The 25,155-nt window shown below is 36.4% G+C and overlaps 1 protein-coding gene and 1 pseudogene across 14 annotated transcripts in view; both read right to left on the reverse strand.

Annotated features, from left to right (window-relative positions):
* The window catches only part of LMNTD1 (lamin tail domain containing 1), a 452,554-nt gene that overhangs the window by 196,333 nt on the left and 231,066 nt on the right, over positions 1-25,155 (reverse strand). The window lies entirely within an intron of this gene.
* LOC102971260 lies at positions 3,594-14,343 on the reverse strand (annotated as a pseudogene).

The raw sequence follows: 25,155 nt of genomic DNA on the forward strand, positions 1-25,155 counted from the left end.
GATTTCCTCATCTCATCTATCGTACTTTATCACAGTATGATGAAATTGTACTGTCATACAGCTTCTCAGTCTAAATATTACTAACTTTATAAGACATAAATCACAGAAAATCTAAATATTACTAACTTTATAAGACATAAATCACAGAAAAGAGAACTCCCCTTTTTAAAATAAAGGTAAACTGTATTAGTTTCCTCATATCTATATAAGGTTCCTTCTATCTCTGAAAGTACATAAGCCCAATAAAAATGCTTCCATAACCATTTACTGAATAAGAACTCTGCAATGCTATCCCTGTAAAACTAATAAATACATAATTATAAATTGTGTTAAGTGTTACACAGGACAAAACATATTGCTATAAGATAAAATAATAGGGGATCTAATATAGGTTGGGGAAGGCTATACACTGAATTGCATCTACCCTCCTGCTAAATTCATATACTGAATCCCTAACCCCTAATGATAGTATTTGGAGATGGGGTATTTGCAAAAGAATTAGGTTTAGATAAGGTCATGAGGGTGGGGCCTTCATGATAGGAATAGCTCCTTTTTCAAGTTTTTATTTAAATTCTAGTTAATTAATATACATGGCAAAATTGGTTTCAGGTGTAGAATTTAGTGATTCATCACTTACATATAATACCCAGTGCTCATCACAAGTGCCCCCTTTAATGCCCGTCATCCATTTAGCCCATCCCTTCACCCACCTCTTTCCATCAACCCTCAGTTTGTTCTCTATAGTTAAGAGTCTGTTACGGTTTGCTTCCTTCTCTCTCTCTCTCTTTTTCTCCCCCCTTCTCCTATGTTCATCTGTTTTGTTTCTTAAACAAAGTGTGGCTATTATTGATAATGCTACTATAAACATCAGGGTGCATTTGCTCCTTTGAATCAGTATTTTTGTATCCTTTGGGTAAATGATTTGTAGTTCAATTGCTGAGTCATAGGGAGGTAGTTCAAGTTTCTGAGGAACCTTCACGCTGCTTTCCAGAATGGCTGCACCAGTTTGCATTCCCACCGACAGTGTAAGAGGGTTCCCCTTTCTCTTCAGGCTTTTGTTTCCTGTGCTGTTAGTATTAGCCATTCTGACAGGTGTGAGGTGGTATCTCATTGTGGTTTTGATTTGTATTTCCCTGATGGCAAGTGATGTTGAGCATCTTTTCATGTGTCTGTTAGCCATCTGGATGCGTTCTTTGGAAAAATGTTTGTTCATGTCTTCTGCCCATTTCTTAACTGGATTATTTATTTTTTGGGTGTTGAGTTTGATAAGTTCTTTATAGATTTTGGATACTAATCCTTTATAAGATACATCATTTGCAAATATCTTCTCCCATTTCATAGGCTGTCTTTTAGTTTTGTTGATTGTTTCTGGGAATAGTGCCCTTATAAGAAGAGACAACAGAGAGTTTCTGTCTCTTTCTCTTTGCCATGTGAGGACATATCAAGAAGGTGGCCATCTCAGAGCCTGGAAGAGAACCTTCATTGAACCTAACCATGCTAGCACTTGGATCTCAGACTTCCAGCCTCTAGAACCTTGGGAAAACAAATTTCTATTGTTTAAGCCACCTATCCACCTGTCACATTTTGTTATGACCACCTATGCTAAGATTATAAGGCTGTCAAGTAATGCCTCCCTCATGTAGTAACATTTCAGCTGAGACTTAAAGGATGAGTAGGAACCAGACACATAAAGTGTACGAAAAGCATTTCAGGTAGGAGATAGCATGTGAGTGGAACTGCAGCTAAGAAGAGAAGAGTGACTTTGAGGAACTGTAAGAAGGGCAAAGCTATGAGGGTTGAGGAGGAGGATGTGGGGATGGAAAAGCCAGATTAGACAGGTGCTTAAAGGCAACATTACAAATTTTTGTCTTTATCCTATGTGCAAGGTTTAAAGCAAGGTAATAATAGGAACAAAATTTTATTTTAAAAAGATTACTGATTACAGTCTAGAGCAGGGCTGTCCAGTAGAAATACACTGTCAACCACATAGGACATTTAAATTTTCTATTATTCACATTTTTAAAAGTGAAAAGAAATATATAAAACTATTTTTACTGATAGATCTTATTTAACCCAACATATCCAAACCATCAGGTCATTATCATATCAACATACAAGTTCATTGACATCTTACATTTTTACATTCAGTGTGTACTTTAAACTTCCAGCACATCTTGGGGCGCCTGGGTGGCTCAGTCGGTTAAGCGGCCGACTTCAGCTCAGGTCACGATCTCGCGGTCCGTGAGTTCGAGCCCCGCGTCAGGCTCTGGGCTGACAACTCAGAGCCTGGAGCCTGCTTCCGATTCTGTGTCTCCCTCTCTCTCTGCCCCTCCCCCGTTCATTCTCTGTCTCTCTCTGTCTCAAAAATAAATAAAACGTTAAAAAAAAAAAATTTTTTTTTAAAAATAAACTTCCAGCACATCTCAGTTCAAACCTGCAGCATTTCCAGTGCTCAGTAGCCACATGTGGCTGGTGGCTACCACCTTAGACAGTGCAGATCTAGAGAATGAACTGGGGCGAGGGGGTGCAGGCGTGGGAGCAGAGAGCTCAATTGAGAGATTACTGCAGAAGTCCCAGTGAGGCAGGTGTTGCTTGGGTTAGGCTAGTGACAAGTCACTAATAGGCTAGTAACAGAAAGTAAAAGGATTTCAGATTAGTTTGGAAGGCGTTAAGAGCAATAGAAAGGAAGGAATGTGAGGAAAAGCATTAAAAGGTAAATACAACCAGAAATAAACCATAGGATAATTCTAAGACTGTTCCTAATTAATGCTTTTGATCTTAAATTTCCTCTTTGTAGAAGGGCCTTAGCAGGATATATAATTTTACTATCACTTATGATTTTATTATTTTCTTTTTTATACTTATTTTCATTTTTGATCAACTGCTTCTGACTTGGTTTGCTTCAAAATTCCTATTTCTTTTTTCAAAATTCCTATTTCTTTTTTCATCTGCATAGTTAATTCAACTTGATTTAACAGATATAATTGAATGACAGATTTGTGCAAAGCTTTGTGCTAAACACTGGAAAGATTTTAAAAAAATAAGAAATGAAACCCATATTAAGAAGTTGAGTCTAATATATGAGAGCTAAAATGTTTACTCTTTCTCTCCATTGTTTTTGCTGGGTTTTGTTTGTTTAGGGGTGACAAAATTACACTAGGCAGCTTTACTTGTAGAATTTGATCCAAAAATCCAGAAAAAGCATAAATAAAAGGAGCTGAGTCTCTATTATGTTAGTACACAAAATAAACCAAAATTTCCATCAACTGTTACCATGAGATCATATAAATGTATTTGCAAATGATCTGATAAGGGAAACATGATTTAAAACATGGGAAACTTCTAACAAGCAAAGACTTAAAGGCACTGCACTGTATATCCCCTAGATTAGGTTAGCATGAATGAACAAAAAAGTAGGTCCAAAATGGATTCCCCAAACACCTTCTTCAGATGGAGACTTCAATAATTGTCTGTGGTAAAAAACAAACAAACAAACAAACAAACAAACAAAACCACCAACTCCTGTTCTTCATCATATTGGATGGTCATTTTTGTCCATTTTTCCCCATGATGATGATTCCATTTTACATCCTTCAGTTATTATGAAAACACTTCAAATCCACAGAATAGCAGACACTTCCATTCTTGCATGTGTAGGTCGTGCAGGGAGATCCAGCCATGTTGACACTGAGCTGCTAAGCCTTAAAATGCCACCTCTGTCCAGACAAGTTTTTCTGATATCATAGGCAGTGTTATCAGCTAAGCAGGGGTCACTGACTCAGCGGGGACAGCAATGCCTTTCCAAGATGACTGTGTACTCGCAGCTCAATTTGGAGCGAGTGGCCTGTAATCTAACTCTCTTTCCAGACACCAGCACTGTTGACAGCTGTGAGTCCAATTGTCTCCATTTTGATACAGCTTGTGTCCATTATGATCTAAATATTGACTCGTGACATTGGTGTCACACTTTGGGCAACAGAAAAGGTCAACGTTTGGATTCCAGCAAACACAAGTTATCTACTGGCAGAGTATCTTTTGGTCCTCACAGGAATGGAGAGAACACCTGTTTTCTTTCACAATCCACACCTGCCATTTGCACTTCAGTCTTCCTTCATGTGGGCAGTCACCAGAGCAGCAGGGCCCATAAAGACAGAGGCAGTCAAATCCCCCTGCCAGGTTGATGGAGGCAGAATCATTCCAACAGGTATAAGTTCGTAAAGCACATTCATCAATGTCAATATAGGCCTCCTTGGACAGTGAATAGGTCCCATCATTATAAAAACCACTTCTGCACTCACAGTCGTACCAACCAGCAGGAATAGTTGTGGCACTCTACGACTTCCCCTGTGCATTCATCAATATCTTTTTCGCAGTGGCTTCCTTTGAATCCAGATGCATTTGTTAAGAGCCACAGATATTCCATATCCGCTGCCCTCTTGGCAGAATTCTCTGCAGATGGTCCCAATCCCCACATAGCCCAGTTTGCAGGTGCAGCAGTGTCCCAGCCAGTGTTGGTGCAGATGGCATTCTCATCCCAGTTGTGCTGCCCATGGCCATATTCATCATACTCTGTACAAGAGAAGTCATCCACAACGAATGTATCCCAGGACACAGTCACAGTGATATAAGCCAGGCAAGTTTACACACATAGTAGTGGCATGACAGTAATGCATCTTAGCTGCACACTCTTCAATATTTCTACAGCAGTCAGAATCTCTCTGGGCAGAGATACAATCATTCTTGCACTCACAAGTAGCTTTTGTGTTCTAGTTTTTGCACTGTGAGTTTTCACCACATTTAGATCTTTCTGTACAAAAGTTATAACCTCTACTGCATGTGATTCTTTTCTGAGCAGTTCAAAGGAGGGCACGCTTCTGTAATTTTTTACTAAAACTCCACCTCAGCATTCCCAGCAGCTTTTAGCTAAAATCCACTGGCTTTCTGAAAGGACTTTTCCTGCACAGACACATTTTGCTCAGCAGACTTTACAGCACTGGCCAGCGATGTGCATGAGGAGGGATCCTGGGGAGCAACCGGGAAGGGGACAGGAAATTCTTCAACATTCCACAGCACCACGTTTGCATGTGCATTTCCTGTAGTGATCACCATCAACCCAGAAGACTTGGTCTCTGTAGAGTGGTCCACTCACTTGGGAAGTCTTCTTGCAGTGACAGTTTTCCAAATGACTAAGTCTTGTCGCTGCATAATGTAGTTTTTTAGGCTTGGCCAAAAGCCTCTGTAAATCCACTATTCCTTGCATCAGGCTTAAAAAAATCACTGCAAGATGGCAAGGGTGATTCAGGTTCAGACACTGTGTTATGTATCCATTTGGCATAAATATTCCCATCCCAGATGATGATTCCCTTGAATAAATCATGCTTTTGGTTTCACTGACAAATGTGAACTTGTGCCACTGTCCACCTGCCATCCAGTACAGAAGGTTTTCAGTCCTGGGCTTCCTGTTATGTTTATAGTGGTATCAAATCTCATCCCCAAACCATTGCTCTTCAGTTCAAAATAGCTGTGTTCCAGTTCTCAAATGGACAGTGTCACTCCTAAAGTTAATGATTTCTGCTGTACAGTGGTCAAGAAGAATAACTCTTATTCCAGAACAACTGAGTCAATTTCTTACTCACATGAGGGGCTACATGGATCTCTCTTTGTATACCCTGGTATACCTTTGTATACCTTTGTATACTCCAGGTTTCCTCAGTTCATGTCCCCTTCCTACATCTTCAAAGTCAGCAGTGTGGCATCTTAGAATCTCTGCTGCTATCCTCATGCTATACCTCTCTTTATCTTGTCTTTCTTGTTTCACAATAGTTTCCAGTTTTCAGTTTCATCCAGAACATTCTCAGACAATGTGTACACCCCTATTTTTGGCAGAATATCTGATCATTCCATCAGGGTCAGTCAGAAGGACAAAATCACTGTAGGTATTTTGAACAAAATAGGGTTTAACATTGGGAATGAAAGACTTACCAAACCATTCAAAGGGCTAGGAGAGCGAATGTCAGGGAAGCCCCTGCAAGCTTTCAGGAAATCTAGAAGTGCAAGAACATAAGGAAAGCTGCTTCCATTGACCTTAGCTGATTCACAAAAGTGAATGTTTCTCAGGAGGATGTTTGGAAGCCACTGGAAAAACTTCACATTAACCATCTCCAAGCCCTCACCTGCCTGCCACTGAAGAATAGTGGATTTTTTTTTTCCTTTTTATATTTTGAGGAAAAACCTCCCATAAGGGAATATAACCTGAAACCTTCTGGTGAGGGATTTTGGAAAATATAGTTCCCAGGATCCTTCCCTGCAATGGAAGGGAGAATATACAAAGAGGGTGGGCATGAAGCTAAGTTGAAATATACAACCATGCATGTGTAGATTGGACATATTGTTAGTTCTGAGATAAAATATTGTATGGCTATAAGTCTCAAATATGCAATTTTAACTTTGTACTCCCAAATAAATTTTTAATTAGATTTCTAACATTTATATCCTGAATAATGTTTCTTTCACCAGGGTCAGAAAGTACCTTAGGGAGTTCAAAGGCAACTAAGCCCTGGAAAAATATTGAGAGACTGAATATACAAATGGAAAATAGACCATATATAAAAATAGAACTTTGATCCACAACCTGCAGCAACCTGCCCAGGAAACCAATCCCTTTATGTACAATAAACAACCCAGGAAGCCAGCCAACTTTAAATCAGACTACAGGAAGCCAGATTGCTATCTCTAGTGACAATCCAGGAAGGTAAACAATAACTTCTGTAACAATCAGCCCCAAGTGGCCAGGACTTGATTAATAACTGACAGCTTCCCTACTTTTTGTCCCCACTTTCAATTTAGGACCAACCAGAGAAAGTCAAGAACACACCCTAACCAATCACATAAAGATGCTCCACTTCTAGTTAGCCTGCTTACAGCTTCTCCATGACAACAACCTCCAATCAGGACACACCTGAAGCCTTTCCTTTTTTCCACTCTGAAGCTTTCCCAATTTTGCATTTTTCATTTGGTTGATTTTGTTTCTGTAGCACTGATCAATTTCGGATTTGATCTAAAAAGAAACTGTATTTTGCAAGGGAAATAATGCATGGATTTCTAAGCACCAATTTTCCCATATGTAGTAGGCACTATGGCACAATGGTTAAGTGCCTGAGTTCTGGAATCAGAAAACCAGACTTCATCTTTGTATCATTTTCACTGTCTAGCTGTATTATTTAGGGTTGTTAAAAGGATTAAACTAGGTGATTGTTGTGAACTGCAATATCTAATTTCGTACTATCATTATCTTCTCTTTCCAATCTCATGACCTCCATCCTGTTCCACACATAAATTACCTCTTCATTCATCATCCTTTCTCCATCTGATCCTTCCTTCAGCTCATCTAACAAGAAGCAACCAAATAAATCTTCCTCAACTACTATCATTCCCTACTCAAAAAACCCCAAGGCCTTTAAAGACATCCATAATCCACCTTTCCACATCTTCTCAGTCTCTCTTACAAGAATGACCTTCCATGCTAGCCAAATACACATATTCACTGGTCTAGAAGTATCCCACAAAATCCCATGCAAATGACAATTTTCCCTCCATTGCTCATATTTGAAATAAACCACACCTCCTTTCTCAATATCTGAATCTTACATTTCATTTACAGTCCAGCTCAAATCCTCTCTCTCCCATGAGGCCTTATCAGACAACTGCATTCCATAGTGATTTCCTCCTCTCTAAAGCCCTAAAGCTTTTATTAGATTCACTGAATCATATTCTGGTTTGAATGGATACAACTTTTCATGTATGTGTATCAAAACCTCAGTGAGAAAATAATATTTCTGAAGGCACGGACAGTAGTTTATTCTTTTTTGTGTATATGTAAGTATAGGAACAATAATCATTATTCAGAACTATGGTTCCATTACTGTGCTGAACATTTCATTTTATCTGATTTAATCCTCTCCAGAACTCTTGAGGGAGAGACTATAATTAGTCACTTATCAGGCAAGAAAATTTAAGCATAGAGAGGTTGAGTTATTTGCCCAAGTTCACAGGATTAGTAAGATGGATTTGAACCATGTAGGTATCTCTGACTCCACAGCTTATGCTATTAATAACATTTTGTGGATTAATTAAACATACTGATTTATGAAATCTTCCCAGACATGCATATACATTTCCTCTCTTTATTTCCAATGTCCCCTTCAGAAACCCAAATATGGGATTCATTTTAGAGATCATATATTTCCACAATACAATCAATTTCCTAAGGCATTTTTTCTTTAATCGGTGATCAGAAAGGCATCAAAAAGTACATTTACTGGGGCACCTGGGTGGCTCAGTCAGTTAAGTGGCTGACTTTGGCTCAAGTCATGATATTGCATTTCATAGGTTCGAGTCCCATGTCGGCCTCTGAGCCTGCTTTGGACTCCATGTCTCCCTCTCTCTCTGTCCCCACCACTACTCACGTTCTCTCTCTCTCTCTCTCTCTCTCTCTCTCTCTCTCTTTCTCTCTCTCAAAAGTAAATAAACATTAAAAAATTTTTAAAAATACATTTCCTTGGACACATAAATTGTTCACAATTGAGACACTGCATAAGAAATCATATGAGACCATGAAACATCTATTTGCCATTCATTCCTATTTTGAGCAGAATTTGGGTGCCACTATTCACTGCTGGGTTTTAGAATACAGGTCTTAGGTCCTAGCTAAAAAGAAGAATAGTTGTTATTTATAGCATTTCAGTAATATATGATGATCAGAACTAATGTAAAATTTCAAATATTGAATATTCCATAAAGTTTTAATGTGAGAAAGGATATTTTTGGCTTTCGATTCATTTGTTTTTTACTTGTTCTCCCAATAATTTTGGTATATATTAATTTTTAAAATGGTGTGGGGTGGGCATCTGGCAGGCTCAGTTGGAAGAGCATGTGACTCTTGATCTCAGAGTCATGAGTTCGAGCCCCATGTGGGGTGTAGAGATTATTTACATAAATAAAATGTAAAAATAGTAAAATAAAATGATGTGAAGAGGTAGAAGCATGGTGAGGTTGGAAAAAAGTATCTTACTGTTTTAAATTCTTTAATCACAGAAGTATATGAACTCCCTTGAGTCTTACTGAATTAAAACAAATAAACAAACAAACAACACTACCTAATTTTAAACCTGACCTCAATTCAAGAATGTTAAACTGATTTGGCTCTTTCTGCAACCCATGGAAAGGAAAGGAAATCCTGACAAGGAAATTCTAATTCAAAGAGGGTAATGTTAAACAAAGATCTTTCTCCAAAGTATAAAGAGGCCATATCTTTATTTTATTCTTGTTTGTTCAAAAATACAAATGTATGGAAAGGAAATGAAAATTTCAATCAACATTCAGTGGTAATTAAAAGCAATTGTAGTCCTCAGGCTGTTTCTTTCCAATATGATCCAGTGATCAGAAGGAATTGGAAATGATTACATTTTAACTAGAAACACATTTCTGTCCAGAACTGAGCTTCGAAGCATGAAAAAGGCACAGTGGTGGCCCCTGTTTGTGTTTCCATCTGGGGCTCTAATTTGAACTTCAGTGATTATTCTGCCAGACTTCTGGCTGTGCAAAGATCCAGAAAGTCAAAGCCAGCATATTCTTGTATGCTGTTTCATGCAAAAAAATAAAATTGCACCAATTACCATGTTTGCATTTTGTAGAATGGCTCTATTTAAATCGATTATAGGTTAAACAAGAGTGTTTGTAAAATTCACAGCTCAGAGTTAATCTGGCTTTATTCCAGGACATCCGAATCTGAAAAGTGATTGTGAGCACTCTTGGAAAAAAAAATATTTCTATTACAATGGTCTGTAACAGAAAACAGTTTGGAACAATTAAATTTGGCTTGATTTTCAAATTAAGAAATTTATCCCATGGTTGGCCTTTTATCTGAAAGATTTCTTCAAATTCCATTAAAAGCGCTCATCATTTTCTGATGTTGTTAGTGCTTTTAAAATGACATCATCATCAGTGATAAGGATAAAAGCAGTAAAAAATGTAATGCCTCATGCCAGGAATTACTTGGTCATAGAAAGCACCTGAAGGCTGTTGTAGTTGCTCTGTCTTCACAGCTCCTGACACTGGGAATTCCGTTTTCTGTGGCCAGGAAAGAACAGTGTGAAGTCACAGAAGTCTTGAGAGGGAAAAAGATAGCTCTGTGGCCCCTAAAGAACTTGGCAACTTACTATATTTGACATGAAATATACAGCTCTTTCATTTTCTTATTCTAAGCACACATGAGTCTTTTTGATCAATGAATCTCTGCTCCTGATTCTTATCCTTAGGATCTAATTGTTACTTAGAATTTTTATGTAAAGTTTTTAAAGGATATGATATAATTCTTGGGGTTTTCAAAATTTCTTTACAAGGTATGAAAACTTAATTCCTATAAAATAACAGAGTAAGATCCTCCTACCTCTGTCTGTAATCATTCAGTGATATTTTATTACCAAAACATCTTCCTCAGGAAGATAAAGGGGACAAATGCTCTAATAGGAAAAGCAGATTATGATTCACAGGAACTAGTCAGATGCTCTCAGATGGCATATTCTTTTCATTGATTTTATTGCATTTCACAAATACCTATATAATGTTTCCTACGTTCCAGGTGCCGTTCTCAACACTTTACAAATATTAATTCATTTAACCCACATATCAACACTCTAAAGCAGGTAGTATTATTAATCCCATTTTATAGACAGGACAGAGAGGTTAAATAACCTGCCTAAGATCACACAGTTGGGGAGTCAAAACGCTGAAGTTCTGCGGTCTGTCTCACGTTTGTAAGAAACCCTGATGGAGCGAACAAGCACACGGACCACACAGACCATCAATAAAAGCTGTTCAATGGCATGGGCTTTGAGAGCAAACGGTAAAACCATTTTATATTTGGTTGTACCTTAGAGGTGGCTTTTCATGTTTGCCATGTAAAGGGTAGAATTTTCAAATGCTGCCATAAAATCTCTAGCTGCATACGTTGAAAAAAATATACATAAGTCAGATGATTTGTCTGTCTGTCTTTTCTTATTAGCAGGTGATAGCAGGGCTAGATCCTTATAATGCTAAGATTAAAAATAGAAAGAAAATTATATATGTATGTGTGTGTGTGTGTATATATATATATATACATATATATGTATATATATATGTGTATATATATGTATATATATATGTACACATATATATATATATGGTACCATTTACGTAAATAAAACCATAATATGTGTTTTACAAGTACATATACAAAACCAAAGAAGAATATGTAGCAAACACATTAGAAGAGTTTAAATAAAACAGGAGCAGAGCTTTATAGGGACCATTAATCATAGACTAAGGTTTGTGATTAACTCAACTTCCCTGCCCCTGAGGTCTGAAGTGGGGAGAAAGCATTTATCTATTTATCCAGGCATGCATAGAATCTTATCTATGTATGCATTCATACCAACAAGGGAAAGTGAGACTGTTTTCAGTGTTGCTGATACTCATTAGATTATTTTATTATATAATAATTTTTAACCCTGGATAGCAGTAGTTCTCCCACATTTTAAGCTTGGAATAATTTGCATTATATAAATTATTAAGGACTCTAAAGAGTTTATAGCCTAAAGAGATATGTCTATATCAATTTATGTCTATTGATACTTTTCATAATAGAAATTAAGGCTGAGAACATTTAAATATTAATTTAAAAATAACAAGGACAACCTCTTTACATATTAATATAAATAACCTATTTTTAATGAAAAATAATTATTTTTCAAAATAAAAAATCTAGCAAGATTTTTACACATTTTTGCAAATATCTCTGATATTTGGATTAACTAAAGATAGTTAGATCCACATGTCTGCTTCTGCCTTTTGTGTTTGCTGGGTGTTGCCTTGGTTGATGTATATAAAGAAAATCTGGCCTCACACAGATGTGTAGATGGAAAAAGAACATTTTAGTGGCATTTCAGATAACTGTGGATATGTTTTGATACGATAGAGGAACTTGAAAAGTTATTAATGGTTATTGCAATGTGGAATCAGAAACCACATCAATGAACTTTTCATACTGTGTTACGTTAAAATTCACCAGTGTATATTATACTTTGACTGGATCTTTTATACATGCATGCTTTGAAACAACATGCATCCATCACCTGAAAATTACTGGTTCAATGAGTTATGGAGATCTTCGGAATGTTGACACATTTCATTAAACAATATCAAAATATCACATTTGTTAACATTCATGTAATAAATGTAAATCTCATCCTAAAAGTCCCTTTTAAATTTGTGGAAACTTCAAGCTCACAGTGGTAGATACAAATTTTCCAAAAATTCAAATTTTCATTTGAAAGCTTAAATGTTATCATTGGCACCTAATAAGTTATTTTCCTTAAAGTGACATACCCACTTCATTCGTTGTTGATAAAATGATAGTGTGTAGACATTCTTTTATGTAAAAATGTTATTCAGCTTGCAACTCAAACAATGATTTTTCCTTTAGACAACTATTGAGCTTTGGTATGCAGAAGAAGTACTTAATGCATATGGAATATTTATAAGATATGTACTCAAGGGCTGAAATTTCATAAATTTTCACTGCTCTGTCAAGGACATTCTTAAGTAAGACATCTTTTTTAACTGTGAGTACATGGTAATGAAGAACACAATGTCTGGTACTATCTACTTGGTTCCTGCAAAGACACCAGCAGATTTCCCTACCACCAGGACATACTTAATAGAAAATAACATCTTAGCGTCATTTTGAAAATAGTTTGATGTCACAGGATCCTCAGGGATCCAGAGACTGCACTGCTACTCTACAACATGAGATCCATTTGAACTCAACGCCTAAAGAAAGACTTCACATGCTAAACATATCCTAAAATACCTAATGAAATCCGAATCAGGTACTTCCTGAGTCTCAAATAAGAATGCCTTCAGAGTTTTCAGAACCATCTGTTCCTTAATTAATCTTATTCACCTTAGTGATATTTGCGGCATTGATTTTTAAAAAGATAAACATTTAAGTGAATTTTCAAACTTTCTTAACTTCCTATTCCCAAGGATTTCACAGCTTCCCCAATGAGATTTCCAGTTAAATCCGTGAACAATTCTTTTGCTTTATGGCTTATTAGAAGGTAGTTCTGAGGCTGTTTCAGACCTGAGCTGGGTCACTGATCAATACTTAATCAACCCACACACTACAATTCACTAAATCAGTTTTTTGGAGTTGTCCGTCCAATTCTGGTTCCCAGTACATCCCTACTGCATTAAACTTTGCAGAAACGTTGCCACAAGTGTTCTAGTTCTTGCCCTTGAAGCACATCTTGAAATTGGTACTCAGGATATTTTCTGTGTTTCTGTACCCTTCTCCTCACCACCCACCCATTTCTCTCAGTGTTTATGGGATGTTCTCTTTTAATATCAGCCAGGTAAGGAAAGTAACATATATAATTTATCAAGAACATAAATAAATCCCAGTTAACATTAGTCAGTAAAACACTTCTTGGTAGCCTCATGAAGACAGTGGACTGATAAAGGGAGAAGAGCAGCAACATTATAAAGAAGATGAAGTTATAGTTCTTAGCCTCCATAAACTGAAAATATGTTTGAGAGGAAAAGCTCAGCCTTCACCTGAAATGGCAATAACGATTGGAGGTGATATTCAATGAGAAGTCAAATGAGCAATACTAAGTCAGTGCTGTTCCTACAACTCCAAACCAACTCCTGGTTGCATTACCTTTGCACTTGATGTTCCTTCAGCCTGCAAACTTCTTCCCTCAGTTCTCCACACTTTATGCACCTCTCAACTCAAATGTCACCTTAGCAGGGAGACTTCACCTTAGCTAAAATAAGATCCCCTATTACCTTATCCCATTTTAGTTTTCTTCACGGGATCTACCATATCTGATATATTATATATTTATTTCTTTGTTTGATAGTGTCTGCTTCATTTCATTTCAATGTAGGTTCCCCAAGGGCAAGGACTTAATTGTTCACTGCTGTATCTCAGGGCCTAGACAGCTCCTGGTACATAATAGGACACAAGAAGTATTTGCTTATTGAATGAATAAATGAGTGAATGCTATAGCAGCTCAGAATAGGGAGAGGAGACCAGTGGGATTGACCATGTGGTAAGGAAGCAATTTCATAGCCTGAGGTTTGAGCTGAGCCTAAAAGGTTGTTTCCCATATGTAGGGCCAATGAGTAGTCTACTTGTCTTATAGGACTCAAGTGAGATGCCATCTTCTCAGGCAAGCCTTGTTGGGGCTCCAGGACTGGATGAGCTGCCACTGCTTTGGGGGTCTCATAATTCTCCATGTTCTCCCCTATGTTAGAGTTCACTCTAGTGTATCTTGCTTCCTATTTACTTGACTGGCTGCCCCAATAAAGTACTAGCTCTGGGATCATAGAGGCAGTGTCTTATTCATAGTTGTATACTCAGCCATAACACAAATCTACCCCATAAATACTATTTGACTGCATAATCTTGTGAACTAAGCATAAAGCTCATGTAATGGAGTAGGAAAAACATAGTATGGACCAAATCATGGTTTGTGGAGCTGAGACATGGAGTCTGGTTTCCAATTGGGAGATGCTGTGACAATCCATTGTCTTAACAAGGCCAATATGACCATGTGTCCACGATGAGGCAAGTGAAAAAATAATTAGTCTGAGAGACAAATTATAACCATATTTCAATGCTCTAGGCACAAAATAATAAAGGCCTGGACCTGCCTGGTGGCAATGGTAATGTTCATGAAGGAACAAATGTAGCCAAAGGTTTTGGTCACCGATTCGATGTTAAGAGCAGCCATAGATGACTGCACATCTTAAACCTACATAACTATGGAAGGGTAATGCAGTCACTCTAGCTCACATTTCAAATCTTAACCCTTTTTAAGAATTTTTGGCAAACCATTCACTGTAATGGCACAATTTCTTTATTTCTGTAATGGCACAACTTCTTTATTTCAGTATACTTAATGGTAGACTCTGTCAGAGTTCATTTATACAGCCTATACTCTGATATTAAGCTTTTAAACAAAACTTTAAAAATGTAAGATTAAATTTTTTTCCTGATTGCTGACAGTTATCTATGAAAAGAAGTTAATCTGTAGGAGATAAAAGTAAAGATAATAAAATATTAAATTTCATCCAATTCTTCTTTGGAAGTACCACAGACTTCAGGGCTTCAAGAAACCTCAAAGCAGATAAAGCAAACAGGATTTCTGTCTCATGGGAATTATCTAAGGCTGCATTATGGGCTCAGTGGTTCATGGGCTAGGCTGAAGTGGGGAGGAGAGGAGAGGAGATGGGACCACACGTACCAGTTCTTTTCTCTTCCTGCCTTAAAGGTCAGCTCTGGTGCCTTCTCTTTTGCAAATAAAACAGTTGCAGTAAGCTAGTGGAAAATGATGAGCCACCCAAGGTCACAGGGCTGATCAGAGACATAATTAGATCTGGAACTCAGAACTCCTGACTTTCAGGTAAGAAGGCAGAGTAAACATACATTTTTAAAACAGTACTTTTTAATAGGAATAGGTAAGCTTCAAAAACCAAGGAACAACTTTGGTTCTCTATATCTCCTCCTCGGCAAAGAGGAACACAAGCAAAGAATAACCAGAAGTATTTTTTGAAGTGATAACAGGATATAGAAAATCTGAAATGCTAGAAAAATCCATGGGAAGAAGAGGTGTAAAGATAAGGTCCCAATTGGTTTGACACGAATTTTCTTCTTTGTATACTGAATCTGGATCCCTATCATTGTCACTTATATTTTTCTAACCAAAAGCATATGTGGTTTGTGATTATATCAGACCTATCCTTTCTGTGCTTGGTGCAGTTGAATTTTTCACCTTCAGGCATGATAGATTCAGGAGTTCATACGACATCATCTTAATTTAGTCTTGCTTTTCCTTCTTGTCTCTGCTTTTTCTCTTTGATTCAGTTTTTAGATCTCTCCACATGGTGGCAAATTAGCCACTATCCTATCCTCTCAACAAACACAGCCAAAGGTCTCTTTTTCAAAGTTGCAACAAATGCCTCCCAAATTGAATTCCATTGGCCTTTATTATGTCATGCGGCCTTCTATGAACGAGTCATTGTGATTAAGGGAGTGATAATTGACCAAACATGGGTCATGTGCCCACAGATGGAATGAGTAGATGGGCCAGTTGCATCAAATTTCATGGACCTTAGTAAGAAAGAATAATTTTCCTAGAAAAAAAAATCAGTGTGCTCTTACGAAAAAGAGAGAAAATAGACGTTGGGTACAGTGATGGCAGCTGTCTGCTATACCAACTCAACCTAATTCAAGTCAAAGTGTATTCCCCCAAGCAAACATGTGTTTGGAATTGGGCCTGGAATGTTTTCACGAAAATGAAGCAGTTAGACAGAACTTGTTCCATCTCTCTTGTATCTTTTCCTCTCTCTGCACATCCTTTCTGTGCTTTCTGAAATATTTCTTCAGCTTAAGCATAGTTTTTGCTTTCTTCTAACCAGCTTGTCAGGGCTTCAACTTGGTAATAGCCATCTCTCACTGTGCTCTTTCAGTTTCTGCACTGTCTGCTAATTGCCTCATTCTCATTAGTTTCCTAATTCTAAATTCCCAAGAAAGGAAACTGATTGCTTAAAACCACTGCCTGTCATGTCAAAGGTGATATGCCACAGGCTAGACATTACAGTCTATGGATTGCCTACCCATCCAGTGCTGGTTCTTTTACTAATCAGCTTAATGAGGGTGGGGAAAAAAATGTTCTTAACCCCCCTGGCCAGATCATAGGCAGTCAAATTTCCTTTAGCAAAGTGAGCTGGAAGAACAGCTTTTGTTACCAAACATAGTATCCACTTACTAACTTTACATTCCTACTTTTCAAATCAACTACTTTATACCTGGTACCCTCTCATCACCCCACTCACTGCTTCCCTGAGAAAACATACCCAATCAAAAAGGGACCACTTTATTTTCCCATCCGCAAATCCACCAACACACATTCCTAAGGCTCTACCCACCACTGGTGCTCTGAATCCCATCCCACTCCCCTTTCCAAGGATTTCTCTCTAACCATTATCAGTTTCCTAAAATATATATTTCTCTGTGTCTTTATTATCTGTGTCTTCCAACTTGAGTCTTTCCACTAGAAAATAAGCTCCTTGAGACAAGGATGCTGTGTGTTTAACACTATTCTCAGCACCTAGATTAGTGATTCACAATTAATTTTTTTGGTTTGACTAATTTGAGTGTGGCAGCTGCTCAATAAATAGAGCTACTCTTTCTCTTACTCCCTTCTTCAAGTTTGTTCTGCATTTATTTGGAAATAATTTCTGTTCAGAGAAAATTTACTATAAACAAAATACAGATAAAAATTTATCTGGTAGAAAAACATCTTTATTTTGCTAATCTTGAAGATAGCGAACACACTGATGTGTATATGTTTTCCAAAAAGATGTATGTGTTTTCCTGATGTATTTTTCACAATCTGCATAGCTTAATCAGTAAATCCAGAATACTTTCAAATTGTTGAGCTTTCTGTTATGTATACTTCAGGAATAAAATAAAATAAAATAAAATAAAATAAAATAAAATAAAATAAAATACTCTCGGGGAGCTTTCAATCTAGTAAGATAACCAAAGTCATATGTGGAAGGATGATTATCACACTTTGCTTTATAAAAGGACTTATCAAAGTACTAGTCAAATAAATTATAATTGGTAAAGAAACATATTTATTGCAGCATTTCTGTAATAGCAAAAGACTAGGAAGAACCCAAATGCCCATCAATCGTGGACTATTTGAATAAGCTAAAGTCACACCTACAATATAAGTACTGTGCAGCTGTGATCACAAAGATACATCGATAATTGAGAAACACAATATGTGTAGTCTATGCCATTTTAAAACTAAGAAATATAGGGGAAATATGCATACACACACATGCACACATTTTTCTAAAAAAATGTCAAGATAAACCAGAAGTTAATAATAATGGTTACCGTTAGGTGAGATGGGAATTAGGTGAAGGGATAGAGATAAAAGTTAGATTTTCAACAATATTTTGTAGATTTTTTTGGAAACATATAAATGTTTTTGCATAATTAAAATATCAAAACTTAAGTACCACTCCCTAGAAAGCTGAAAGAAAATAATAATCAAGTGGTTTTTTTGGTATTTTCTGTTTTTTTGTTTTTTTGTTTTAGTTTTCTGGCTTAATCACCCAGAGAAGACTTATCTCAAAGTGACTTTAAAGCAGTAATTTTTTTGTATATCCCTAGTAGGATATATTCTAAGGATGAAATAAATGCAAGAAAAAAATTCTCAGTAATAAAAAATTCTACTCAATAATCATAATGTTAGTATTAACATATCATCCTTCTGAAACTATAAGATAAAACAAATAATTATATTATTCCATTTAGAAACTAAGGTTTTCAATAAAAGGGGAAAAGATACAAATATAAATCAAATAAGTAAAATTCCTATAACCAAAATTTGAAATGGAAATAGTGTAGACTTCTCAACTATTTTCCTAGCTTTGAAAAGATCTAGAAACAATAGTCAACTCAGCAACTAGACTGGGGATTCTAAATACCGTCTCCATTAAAAGGAACCTTGGAGAAATGGCTGATTCCAGATCTAGGGCAGGAAATATACAAGATGAACATGGAACATCTCATTGCTGAAGTATATCCTGAAAAGAACACAGGAACTAACTTAAAAATGTTCTCACCACCCAAAGATAGGACAATTTGAGCATAGAAAGGAAAAAAAAAATAATAATAGCAGTAGATTTAAAATATTAAATATGTTTTTAAAAACCATAAAATAATACTTTTATAATATTTTTATACTAATGCTTTTAAGAAGTCCCTTGGTGAACTTTTGCCAGATGTTAAGGAATTAGCTCATTATTCTGATTGATAAAGGAATGAATCAAGTATTTATATGCCTTTCCTATACTTCAAGATAAGCAAATAGTTGATGTAGAAAACCTATCCTTGGGGCACCTGGGTGGCTCAGTCGGTTAAGCATCCGACTTCGGCTTAGATCTCACAGTCTATAAGTTCGAACCCCACGTCGGGCTCTGTGCTGACAGCTCAGAGTCTGGAGCCTGCTTCAGATTCTGTGTCTCCCTCTCTCTCTGCCCCTCCCCTGCTCATGTTGTCTCTCTCTCTCTGTAAAAAATAAATAAACATTAAAAAAAAAAGAAAAGAAAAGCTATCCTTTATAGAAAAAATTCTAGCTAAGAAATGAAGAAGAAATTATAAAATTGGATTATCTCAATTTTGCAACCCCTAATGAAATAATTGATTTAGGTGATGATCATAAATAGTCACCAAAATTGTTAACTGAAAAGCTGATGAGATGAAAAGATTTGGCTGACATTACTTAAAAAAAATGAATCACAAAAAGAGAGACAAATAAACATACATCTCTCCTGATATGCTAAAACAAGAAGTAGATAATCCTGTATGAGGTATACCTGCAAAAAGAAAAACGAAATCAAACCTGAATCTGATCAATTTATAGAAATACAAGAGACCAAGGAACACAATAAATGACACCACAGGAGCACAAATTAGCAAAATCCACAATATAACATATTCTATAAGTTTTCTCAACAAATGCAAGAAAAATGAACAAAAGAAAAATGAACCTATATATTAAAAGAACACTAAAGATATAACAACAAAATGCAATTATGTGAACTTGCTGGGACTCTCATTAAAACATACAACTGTTAAAAAGCAGAGAGAAAAAGAGAGATAGAATTAGCATATCATATTCTCAATACCATTATTACTGTTTTGAGAAGTGATATTATGTTTGGGATTATGGGTTTTTTTTTAATTTTTTAAATGTTTATTTATTTTTGAGACAGAGAGAGAGAGAGAGAGAGACAGAGTGTGAGTGGAGGAGGGGCATAGAGAGACAGGGAGACACAGAATCCGAAGCAGGCTCCAGGCTCTCAGCTGTCAGCACAGAGCCCTACATGGGGCTTGAACCCACAAGCTGTGAGATCATGACCTGAGCTGAAGTTGAATGCTTAACTGACTGAGCCACCCAGGTGCCCCTGGGAATATGTTTTTAGAACACCCAAAGAATCCTTATTTTGCACAAGTTCATAGTATAGTATTAACAAATAAATGAGATGATGTTTGAGATTTACTCCAAAATAATCCAGTACGTAGAAGGGAAGGGAATGGGGATGGAAAGGGAAATGAAACAGATTAGCCCTGTGTTGATAGTTGTTAAAGCTGGGGTATGGGTCCATGTCAATTCATAATAGTTTTATCCCTACTTTTTATATGTTTGACAATTTCTATAACAAAACATTTTTAAAAGTTATCTCAGTATCTTTATTCCATTTTCTTTCAGTTCTTTCTGGAAAACTATAACATGACTCATGGAAAAAAATAACTATGAAAATCCCCTTTCAGAACAGTCTGAAACCTTAATGAATTCCATAAGCATTAAGTCTTCTCTACCCTCCATCAGTTATTTAAAAAGAAGACTATTTCACACATCAACTGATATCAAATATTTATATAATGAACCTTGGACTGGAAGGTTTTGATTTTGCATGAAGGAAATACAATAAGTGAGTTAGAAAAAAAATAAGGATTTTTAAAAAAAAACACAGATTGTTTTGAGATGAGTTTTTCCCTAAGGTAACATTCTATTAATTTGACTCTCAGAAGGACTAAGGTATATTTTACTATTTGCCAAACATCTGTCACTATATAGTGACTAAAATTTTGATTTTTTTTTTCCTGTACAATCAAAACAATAGAATATCTTTCTTTAGACTGAAATCAATCCTCCAAATCCTTCTAATCTTATTTCCTACAATAAGCCTGTCATCTGTCCTATGCCTGAGCTGACAATGGCTTGGCCTTTCCCAGCCAAATAGGCTGACATCATCATCTTGAATCATGAATATATCTTAATTCTCATAGGTAACTATAAGACTAAAGTGATTAAACAAATGAACACACTGCAGCAACAAAGGATAACTAAAACAAACGTTACATAGTTCCACATTTCTAGTAAGCAGAAAAATAAAGACAACACTTAACAAATAAAGGATAAAATAGAAGTAGAATGTTACCACCACCAAGTTCAGAGCGACTCCTAAAAATTGCATATCATGCCCAAATGAAGGCAGAACCATATTTTCTTCAAATATGGAGACTACATGCATGCACACATGTGTGTATGTTGTCATTGTACAGGCAATTTCACAGAATCCCTGAAAGTTCTGCTATGGTGTATGCTCAAAAATTCTTAGAAAGGCAATGCCCCTAAGCTACTTTATAAGAAATACAATAATACGGTTGATAGCCATATACCCAAAGATCTGACTGCTTGGGTTCAATTACCAACTTTACTATGAATTAACTGTGTGGCTTGTTACTTATCTTTCCTGTTCTTCAGTCTTATCACCTATGAAATGAAATTATGTAGCCTTGAGACATAATATCACCTTCTTCCCAGGTTTTCATGAAGATTTTTTTTGATGAAGTGCTTAATGAATGAACTATGCATGGCACAGCATTAAATTCATAGCACTTGGTGCATAGTTACCAAAGGGAAAGGCCCCATCACACTGACATTTTAAGTCATTACGTTTGGGTTGAACTTCCTCTTGTCAACACAACATTTGGGAACTAGAGTGGAGATGTTCATTGTCCAGTCCATCATCCAATGATTCTTTTCTCCATAATGGAATCCTGGCCTTTGATGGGGCACATTGTCAACTGGAGTAAAAGACAACACTTCCCAACCTCCTTTGCTGCTAGGAGTGGCTACCCACCTATGTTCCAGGCAATGAGAATCAACTAGAAGTGTGTGGCCCTTCCAGAAAATTTTCTTGAAGGAGGTATGTCAGCCCTTCCTTCTTCTCCATCCTGCCTCTTGGAATGTGGATGTGATACCTGAAACTAGGTGCCACCTGAACTGTGATGCCATGTACTGAGCATGGGAGAGTAGCTGGACAGGAGTCCAAAACCTGTATAACTCTGGGTCTGCCTTACCAGCCCAGGACTCCTCACTTCTAGATCTTTTCATGTGGGTGATAAAGTTCTGACTGGTTTTACTCATGAGGTTTTTGTTTTGATTTGTTGCATTATTTTTGTTGTTGTTTCGTCTGTTACATACAGTCAACCAAGCCCTTTATTTATTTTTTTAATGTTTATTTACTTATTTCGAGAGAGAAAGAAAGCAAGTAGGGGAGGGGCAGAGAGAAAGAGAGGGAGAGAGAGAATCCCAACAGATTAAGAAAACATATCAACCAGGTAAAGAAATAAAGGAACACAATTTTGGGAAGATTATGAAAATGAATATATGGTTATGAATCATCATTAATATACAACAGTGTAATTAGTATACAGAAATTCTTTGGAGACTTGAGACAAAAAAGTAGATAAAGTGAGAAGAAACAACATCTGGAGATATTGTTAATGGCTCTGGAGCGTGAGGAGAGGAAAAATGTATGCAATTCTTGGGGCTTGAGAATGAGCCAAAGTATTTTGGCAGTTGAGCACTGAAAATCAGTAATCTATAATAAGTGAGAGCCACTACACCAAAATTGTTCCTAGAATGAATCCACTCTGAATTTAGTAAGGGAAACATTCCCATACATACTGAGAATTATTAATTTAATGCCAACCTTTCTTATTTTGTTTGTTTCACTGGTTATGGGTCAAGGCATGCACACTAATTTACGTTCTAAGAAATTGTTGGTTTTCTCTTTCGTAATAGCAAATGCAAATCTAATGTAATCAACACTAAAAATCCCGTCAGTCTGGCTGACCTGGAATTGTCTGTTAGAAGCTGATTGATGGGTCTCAAGTTGCGCTTTGTGTGACAGCCAGAGCATGCTAAAACACTTGCCTCCACACTGTGGCTGATCCATCTCTTTGATAGTTGATTTTTTTAACAGATTTTGAATCGTGCAACATATCTCATATGTACACGCAGCTCCTTGCTATTTTCTAGTTATATTCCAAAGCTATAAAGAACCTTCAGCATTCATCTGGTGCAGCCCCCCTGGTTCAGGTAGAAGTCAAATTGAAAATACCAGGTCTGGGGATTATCTACAAAGCTTTAAGGCAAAACTTCTCTATTACAGACCTCATAACTAACTGAGCAGTCCAGTCTGTTATTTTACCACTAAGCTTGCTAGAAGTTCTTCTTTATACAAAATTTAAAAATACACACTGTTTTAATGTACTCCTTTCCTCCTGTTTGGTCTCTGTGGACACAAGGAAAAACTGATCAGAGTCTTCATGGAAAGCCCTTCTTATTCTTGAAAACAAACCAGGTCATCCTTGGTCTTCTTAAAACTAAACAGCTTCAATTCTTTTGACTTTTTTTCATATATCATTTGCATATTTTTTATTCTCTTCTCTGTATATTTTCCAGTTTCTCTACATTCTTTTAAAGGCCTGATCCCTCAAACTGGGCACATTGATCTGCTAAGCATCTGACTCATATGAAGTATGAAGGAAAGATCATTTCCCATATATGATGTCAATATATCTATATTCATATATATACATATATATGGGTTTTTCAACCTTGGCACATGCATGTGCACACACACACACAAACACACACACACACACACACACACATGCATACAAACACACATATACACTGTATGGTCAGTAATGGAACCAAATATGTTTTCTGCTATACTTCTCTTTAGATGTGAAGAAGCCTGACAGTATGATTAAATACATAAATATATAGAAAGCATACAATATTTTGATTTAAAACTTTTTCAAATTGATAGAAAAGCTTAATGACCTGTGTTGATGGGTTTAAGAATACAATTGAGACTTCATCCCTTTTAACCTCTATTCTGGTTTTGTATGTGCTACCTATACATACTGTAATAAGAATGTTGCAAGCAGTAGCTATGGTTTAGAAGTATTCAAACCAGTGTGGAAATTCTTCCTAGGGAAAGATAAGGAATACATAATATAAAACTGGCCTCTGAGAACGTCTGATAAATTATGGTAAAGAGCTCCAAGATAATTGACCATTTACTATGTACCTAGCACAGGGCTGGCCTAAATCTTGTAACAAGTTCAGGAGATGGATACTTTACTTCATTTTTTTTCAAAGAGAAAAATAAGATACAAAGAAGTTAAGTAATCTCTTTGAACTAACTGTAACTATAGGAGGCAGGATTTTAACCCATGGCTACCTGACTCTTAGGCTTGTGCTTTTAATCATTACATTAAAGTACCTATGAATATAGATATGTCTAAACAAAGGAAAATTGGGGTAAAATCTCTCATACTAGAGAAACTGAGATAATCTATAAGAACCAAGTCTATAAGAACCAAGCAACAGTAGGTGCTTAATCAGTACAAGAGTTTCCATACAGCGCTTGCCTTTAGCTCGAAATAGTTTAGTATTAATTCTAGAAGGAAGGTGTTCAGAAGCCACTTGGTTATTGTTTCACTGGTGACAGCAACTGATTTTTTAACATGAGAGTTGAAGTGTGTTTGTGATTAACGTGGATGTAGACTTAGAACTGGCCTAGAACCTAGAACCAGACAAGAGTTGAGAAATAGTGCTATATAATAACAAGCACTACTTTAAAAAAGTAGATGGGTCTGCTTATACACATACAAAACCTATTTGGGATTTTATTTTTCAAATGTTCCCCAGATGGTTTGGCAAAGGAAAAGTGTATCTAGAGAAAAGATTGGAACAAGTGAAGATAGATATTAACAGAAAGTTAGGGTTGTCAGATTTACCAAATAAAAACACAAGATGCCCAATTAAATTTGAATTTCAGATAGACGACAAATAATTTTTTTAATGTAAACATGTCCCCAAAATTGCATGTACACTTATACTTAAAAATTGTTCATCATTTATCTGATGATAATCAGATCATCAAGTTTAACTGGATTCCTGTATTTTATCTGGCAATTCTACAGTAGATGAATCCAGACACGAGTGTATGAGCACTCACTGTTCTTCATTCAACTTTTGTATCAATTTGAAAAACTTTTAAATCAAAATATTATATGCTTTCTATATATTTATGTATTTAATCATACTGTCAGGCTTCTTCACATTAATGACAAATTTTGTTGTGTAGGAAAGG

Source organism: Panthera tigris, chromosome B4 (genome assembly GCF_018350195.1).
Source record: "Panthera tigris isolate Pti1 chromosome B4, P.tigris_Pti1_mat1.1, whole genome shotgun sequence".
NCBI lineage: Eukaryota > Metazoa > Chordata > Mammalia > Carnivora > Felidae > Panthera > Panthera tigris.